A 7,875-nucleotide genomic window follows, 5' to 3' on the forward strand; every position below is an offset into this window, starting at 1 on the left:
CATCATAAGACAACAAATGTTGACCAGGATCTGGGGGCTGTAGACATGTGTCCAAGACAAGACCCGAGTGTTGTTCATTATTAGATTCAGGGTCATCACTTGAATTATCATGTTCATTTTCATTGCTTTGTCGTTCTGTGTTTTCACTTTGGCTGTTGTTGTCAATGTCCATTGGCTCATCATGTGCGCTACTGTCATTTATAACAATATTTTTATATTCTGAATGCATATCTTTAAGTTTTGCTAAAGCAGATAAAACTTTTTGCATATTCATAGTCTGATACTGATAATGACCTTGGTAACAAAGACGTCTTTTCAGTTTCACTGTAAGCAGCTGTGATTCACTTCTTGGTCTAGGTAAACAATTAACTGTTGTTTCCACTTCAGATGCAACTGAAATTACAGCCCCCTTTATGGCTCTCTGCTGGCCTTTAGGAAGTGTTAAGATTTTAGCAAAAGGAATGTACTTTGCAATAACATGTCTTTCTAGAATATTCAAATTGCATAGCTCTGGAGGAATAGGACTAAATTGAAGCTTATTGGCTACAGCAATGTCTGGCATTGTACCTCTCAAAAGTGTTGAATGGCAGCTGTGACAGATCCATTCTGTGTTCCTCATACAGTGATCAGTACAATCAGAACAAATGTGAACATAGTTACCTGTCAAACATAGTGAAACAACTGTTGGATTCTTTTGATAGCTTTCACGATCACAGGTGCGCACTTGATTTGAGAAGAGTGCTCTTGCACAGCATGTGCATATATATGTTGGTCCCTGTTTTATAATGTCTCTGAAAGTTTGCAATGCCTTCAATATTACTGGATTCTGTATTTCAACAGGTTGGTTATTTCTGAACACTTGTGTTGCCTGGCGCACACAGTCAATTACTTTATATTTGTGCTGTATGTCTTGTGCACAGTTTATCTTGTGAAGTATTTTGAGTGCTGATATTCTGTCTTTAGCTTTGAATAAATTATATGATTTCTGACGAGCCCTGAAGAGTGAGTCTTGCTGATAACGTTTTTTAAACACGTCCTTTCTTTGTTCATAGAATTTTGGGTCTATTTTGCACCGATTCATATAATAGTCTTTTTGCCTTTGCCTGAAAATTGCATCTGTTGAATATTTATCAGTTATGTACCTCTTTTGCTTTTCTTTAAATCTATCACTATTCCTATATTTTGTTATGATATAGGTTTTTTGTCGCTCCCTAAAATGCCGATCCATTCTGTAATTTCTTATGACATAGGATTTTTTTCTCTCTCTAAAAAGCTGATCCATTCTGTAATTTCTTATGACATAGTTTTTTTGTCTCTCTCTGAAATGGTCATCCATTCTGTAATTTCTTATGACATAGTTTTTTTGTCTCTCTCTGAATTTGGCATTGCTATTGTAACTGCTGATTATTTTACTCTTTTTTCTCTCTCTGTATTCCTCATTATTCCTGTAATTCATAATAGCATAAATTCTTTTAATATTCATATTTTCTTCAGATTTTTTATAGTTGTTTATCATGGCTTGTTTGTGCTTTTCCCTGTAAAACGTATTAGTTTGATAACGTTTCTTCTTTGCTTGGTTATGTCTTTCCTTGTATTCTGTACTTGTTTTGTAATCCTCAGTTTTTTTTGTCTGTTTCCTGTCTTGTTTTAAATCAGTTTTTTTGTGCCATTTTATCTTGTAATCCTTGCGCCTTCTGGATTTGTTAAGCTTTTTTGATTGTTGATTCAAATCAGATGTTTCCAAACAGTGATCATTTGGATCTGACAATATAATTTGAATTGAGGAATCTTTTGAGATGTTATGAGAAAGTTTATTTAATTGAACATTTTTGTCTCTGTCCAAATTGTCAGTTACAGTAGTTTGAATCTCCATTTCATCTTCTTCTGTTATGTTGACTGGACACTGAACTGGATTTCGGACCTGAATTTGCTGTTGTGACGATGCACATTGGTCATTAGTGGACAGAAATTGAGATGCTACACACGGCTCTATGTTATCAAGATACTCCATGGAGACATCAGTACATACTGTTGTGCTTGTGAATGATACTGGCAACAGATCAAATTGCACGTTATCGCTTAACTGGAAACACCCTTGAAACAACAGCAACAGTCTCTCTATCATGTCTTCTAAACGTGAAAATGTCAACATTACAGCAGTACCCGTGCCATCATTAGTAGACATGCCATCTGGTGTTCTGCAGTGTGAATCAAAAAATCCAAACCTCCCTGAGCGATCTCTAAACAAAGCAACACAATAAAGTCCACACAAAAACAGGCAGTTGCTGATTTCACTTCTGAGACATTGCAGAGTATTCTCGAGGTTGTCATAGCTGCCTAGTGCAGGTGCATCTCTTAGTAATCCAAACCTCTGGCCATGTTTAATGATGTTGTAAGAGCACAAGTTTGTCTCAAGTTTATCCGGTAGCTCATCAAAATCAAGGAAATTACTCCGAAATTGTCCTTTACTCTGTAGTGTTTGCTTGACAAGAGTGTACAAAGCATCACCTTTCTTTAAAATGTCATCTAATTCCAAACTGTTCAGCTCATTACGTTCGTTGTGCACCGCGAGAAACATTAAGGAATTGCACGTGCACTGTGACCCTCTGGAATAAATACCGTACCTCGGGTCACTTTGACAGTGGGACGCCGTAACAGAGAGCACGTCTGGGCTTACGTCACTCGCACTTGACACGGAGTTAATGCACAGTGAAGCTTCTACCTTTCTGCGCTGCTTCTGGGCTTCACTTCGTTTACCTTTACGTGGCATGACGATGGAACAGGTGTTAGAAATCTAAAGGTCTGTTTATAGCAAAGTTACCTTTCGTATGTTAAACAAGTGCAAATTTTCCGGATAAAACCTTAATAACAAATACAAAGACCCACTCAATGAATATTAATGCTTATTATACGTTATGCTAGTATACCACAGTAACAAGTGTCAACCTACTGTATTTACATACACACAATGTAACTGTTATACCGTCAACCCTTTGTATTTCACTGAATTATAAAATGTTAACTAAAGGCAATGCCAGTAATGCAACCAATTAGTAAAGGCAAATGTTACAACGTGGTAAGATTCAAATATGAACTTGCCAAACCAAAATACTTTACTGATATTTTAATTACCTTTAAATGTACTGCACTCAAATATCAATTACAACAAGAGTCAAACTGTAAATATATTACTGATATATTAATTAGCTTTTTAAGTACAGGACTGAAATTTCAGTAACAAGTCAACAAATTAAATATACAAACACACTAAACTATAGCAATTGAACTGTTATACTGTCAAACACTGTCAACCCCAATATTGTACAAAAATGTTAACCAAAAGCAATATCAGTAATGCAATCAATTAATAAAGGTAAATGCTACAATGTGGTAAGATTCAAAGAGGAACTTGGCAAACCAAAATATTTTAATGACCTTTAAATGTAGTCTATTCAAATAGCAGTTACAACAACAGTCAAACTTAGAATATTTTACTGATATATTAAAGTACTGTACTAAAATTTCACCGTTAAAACAGTCAAGAAATTAGATATACAAACACACAAGACTATAGCAATGGAACTGTTGAACTGTTAACCTCAATATTTTACAGAAATGATAACCAAAGGCAATATTACTAATGCAATTAATTAGTAGAGTATAGGCAAATGTGAAAAGACTCAGATATAAATGTAATACGTTTCAAAGATGAACTTGCTAAAACAATTTTTTTTACTGATATATTAATGACTTTTAAAAGTACTGTAATGTGTATTATCTATTATAAGCAGTCTAAAAGACTATAGGAAATTATGTAATTTCAAAACTATAGTAAATTATTGTGTGTGTTGATGGTGTTGATTTCCCAACGCAGTCCTCTAATCAACGTTGCTTTGTGAAGACACTCAAGGCAGCAGGGCACACTGGAGCTGTAGGTAGTTCTGCTCTCACTCTTTCTGTCAAAGCAAGAAGTTAAAGGGACGTTCTGTTTTGGGGAAAGTCAGTGTTTTGGGGTTAGGGCAACAGATTGGCTGGGTGGGGTAAAAAATTGGGTCGTTTTTTTTGGGTAGAAATTATAGGCTTTTTTTTTAGTTGAATCGGTGTTTTTTTTTTTTGGGTTTCCTGGCAGTTTTTAAGAGGCAAGCTGCTTGGGTATGCATTGCATGTTTTGCAGTGTTTAAATGCAGTTTGCGTTTGAAGAGGAAGCAAGCAAGCAAGCAAAGCAGCAACGTTTTGAAATGTGCAGCCAGGTTTTTGTGAAGTAAAAGTACAGAGTAGAAGAGAAGCAATGATTTTAGCAAGATAAAAGTTTGAAAGAAAATGTATATAAAGGTCAGGACAGGACATAACAAACACACACAACACAAAGAGAAAAAAAACAAGTTAGTTACATTCTAAAGTCAAAAAAAGCACGCATATTACAGAATGATTAACAGTAAATACTTAATTGTACAAAACATACTGCAGGACAAAAATAAGTTACAATTTTTGTTTTAAACTCAAAGTATTAAGATCATATTAAAAATACACTCCAATATCAGTTTTTGAAAAGGCTGAATTATATTATCTTGGTTACACAGAATCTAGGTCCAGTCTGTATGTCCATTCTGTTAAGGGTGGGGCAGTCAAAAGCTGATGCTCTGTACAGAGTGTTAAGTGTATGACACAAACTGACTCTGATTTCTTCTTTTAAAATCATATAATATTTTTTAGGGGTGTCACAATTAATCGATTGTGCGATGCATCGCGATGCGGGGGTGGACGATTCTGCATCGATGCAGTAATAACCCATAATCGATTATAGCCTGATGACGTCATTCGTCGCGTACAGGTATGTGGCGGTAGAAAAAATGCCGGAGGGTTGTGAGACACGAGTGATAAAAAATGCACTTAAAGTACTTAAGTACTAAAAAACACTAGACAGTTTTATGCACTTTTAGTGTTTCCTAATGTTGCTGCTGTCTGCTGTTTACAGAACAAGTTTGTCTTGTTTCCTAATAAGTAGTATACTTTAGTATACTTCTTAAAGACAACAAAATAAAAAGGAGTTTTCATACTGTATCTGCCTTCTTACATTCATCAATATAAATGTAGCAATGTGCAGTAATAAAAAAAAGGATGCAATGCATCGTGATGCATCATGATGCATCGTAACATCGAATTGAATCGAATCGTTAACTTAATAATCGGAATCGAATCGAGGAACCAGTGAAGATTCACACCTCTAATATTTTTCATATTTCCATGCAAACTGCTGATTAAATTTAATAGTGTATGTTCCTTCATGAGGTCATAAAGTAACCAGGCAGTGAAAATCAATTGTGCATTGCAGTTACTAGATGCTACCTTTAAACCATATTGGCTTTGCCATTTTGGCAGAAACAAGGATGCGACTACACATGGGTTTGTTGTGTTCAGATTGACTAGACAGCAGGACGATGTATGATCTTATGTTTTGGGCATGTAATGCGCAATATTCTGACAGCCAGGTATGTGATATGTAGTAATTTTTTAATCTGTACAAATTTTATGTTGAGTAATATTATTCAGCCTTAGGAAAATTATTTTAATAAAATCCCAGTCATATCTCCCCCATTGTTAAAGCAATAGTTTGTCTAAAAATTAAATTTTTATGTTTATCAGCTTACCATCAGGCCATCCGAATTGTAGGTGACTTTGTTTCTTCAGTAAAACACAAATGTAGATTTTTAACTCCAACCGTTCAGTCTCTCAGTGAATATGCATGTGGATGGTATCAAAATTTGATAGAGAAAAATAACTCTGCGGCTCGTGACGACACATCAATGTCCTAAGAGATAAAACTGAACCAACAGGTTGCGAACCAACTTCATAGGTGCATACTGCCACCTATTGTATCGGGTGCACTGCATGAGGGTGCATAAGCACTATACGGGGCACCGATATAGTAGGTGGCGGTATGCTCTTATGAAGTTGGTTTGCAACCCACCCTTAAACACCAAGAAGAAGATGTGCACACACGTACTCCTTTAGGCATAGTGCTGTATTGAAGGTAAAAAAATTATATAAATACTTTTCGGTTTCTTGCACAAACCGATCGTTTCATGTCTTAGGACATTGAGTTGTCGTCATGAGCCGCAGAGTTTAATTTGGATTTGTCTGTACATTCCTCTATCAAGTTTTGTTACCACCCACATGCATTATACATCTGACAGACTGAAACAGTTGGGAGTTAAAAATCTATATTTGTGTTTTACTGAAGAAACAAATTCACCTACATCTTGGATGGCCTGGGGGTAAGCTGATAAACATAAGATGAACTATTGCTTTAAATGTGAAATATGTAACTGTTACTTACAAAGATGAATTAGATGTCCAATCTAGGAAAAACAAAATCAATAAAAACGACAAATTAGTTCAAAGTAGGCATGACCACATTTACAGTGTATTTAGAAAGTACTTAAACCCCTTTACTTTATTTGCAAATTTGTTATGTTTGCATTAATCCTTTTTATAATTTATATATATCTCAAGAATTTAAAATTACAAATTCACCTACATCTTGGACGGCCTGGGGGTAAGCTGATAAACATAAGATGAACTAATGCTTTAAATGTGAAATATGTAACTGTTACTTACAAAGATGAATTAGATGTCCAATCTAGGAAAAACAAAATCAACAAAAACGACAAATTAGTTCAAAGTAGGCATGACCACATTTACAGTGTATTTAGAAAGTACTTAAACCCCTTTACTTTATTTGCAAATTTGTTATGTTTGCATTAATCCTTTTTATAATTTATATATATCTCAAGAATTTAAAATTACAAATTCACCTACATCTTGGACGGCCTGGGGGTAAGCTGATAAACATAAGATGAACTAATGCTTTAAATGTGAAATATATAACTGTTACTTACAAAGATGAATTAGATGTCCAATCTAGGAAAAACAAAATCAACAAAAACGACAAATTAGTTCAAAGTAGGCATGACCACATTTACAGTGTATTTAGAAAGTACTTAAACCCCTTTACTTTATTTGCAAATTTTTTATGTTTGCATTAATCCTTTTTATAATTTATATATACCTCAAGAATTTAAAATTATATTACTTTCCAAAGATAATGCAGTTGTCACAATATTAAACACCAGGGCTCGACATTAAGGCTTGTCCGCTTGTCCGGGACAAGTGATTTTTTTGTAGGACAAGTGTAAGAGAAAATTAGTTGTCCGACTGGACAAGTTAAATTTCAATCAATGTTACTTCACGTTATGTGCCGTTAACGACAGAGCAGAACGCGCAGCGCAAACACAGAGCGGAATATTGAACAGAGAGCGTGGCACGCCGACACACACGTTTACATGTACTGTTATTGTTACTAAACAAGCTGTGCGCGCATTAAACCTGATCGCCGAACACGGAGGGGCGGGAGTCGCGGAGAGTGATGTTTCTTCAGGCTCCGGCGTGCATATAAATGACTTCACAGTGTGTCAAAAAAGCCGATTTAAGTCCGTATTTTTTCTCTTCTAACGTTCGGTAAAACACATAATAGGCTTAAAATCTTGTTTAAGAGTCTGTTTTATAACGAGAATCTCTCTTTCAGTGCGCCTATATGTGTGTGTGGTGCGCGACAGCTGATTTGAATCTGACAGAGTTCGTCACTGTACATTAAAAATCACACATTACAGCATAAATGCTAGGTTTAAGATTGATTTGATATGTAACAGATAATCTAGATACATTTATTCTAATACGTTTTTTAAAACATGGTAATGTTTTAATGTTTTGCTTTAGTGTTTTAATGTCAGACAATCATTGAAAAATCTTCTATTATTTTGCTTTAATTGCTAGTCCGGGTTTGGTTGAAGGCTACAGTTTGTCCGGTTAGAACAA

At 35.1% G+C, this 7,875-nt stretch overlaps 1 long non-coding RNA gene across 1 annotated transcript; it reads right to left on the minus strand.

Annotated features, from left to right (window-relative positions):
• Nucleotides 1-3,406: 3,406 nt before the first annotated feature.
• LOC141366072 (uncharacterized) lies at nucleotides 3,407-6,872 on the minus strand. Its single transcript, XR_012371037.1, has 3 exons — nucleotides 6,619-6,872; nucleotides 6,338-6,359; nucleotides 3,407-4,147 (listed from the first exon to the last, which is right to left on the minus strand). It is a non-coding gene; the product is annotated as an uncharacterized lncRNA (long non-coding RNA).
• Nucleotides 6,873-7,875: the final 1,003 nt, after the last annotated feature.

Source organism: Misgurnus anguillicaudatus, chromosome 9 (genome assembly GCF_027580225.2).
Source record: "Misgurnus anguillicaudatus chromosome 9, ASM2758022v2, whole genome shotgun sequence".
Classification (NCBI taxonomy): domain Eukaryota; kingdom Metazoa; phylum Chordata; class Actinopteri; order Cypriniformes; family Cobitidae; genus Misgurnus; species Misgurnus anguillicaudatus.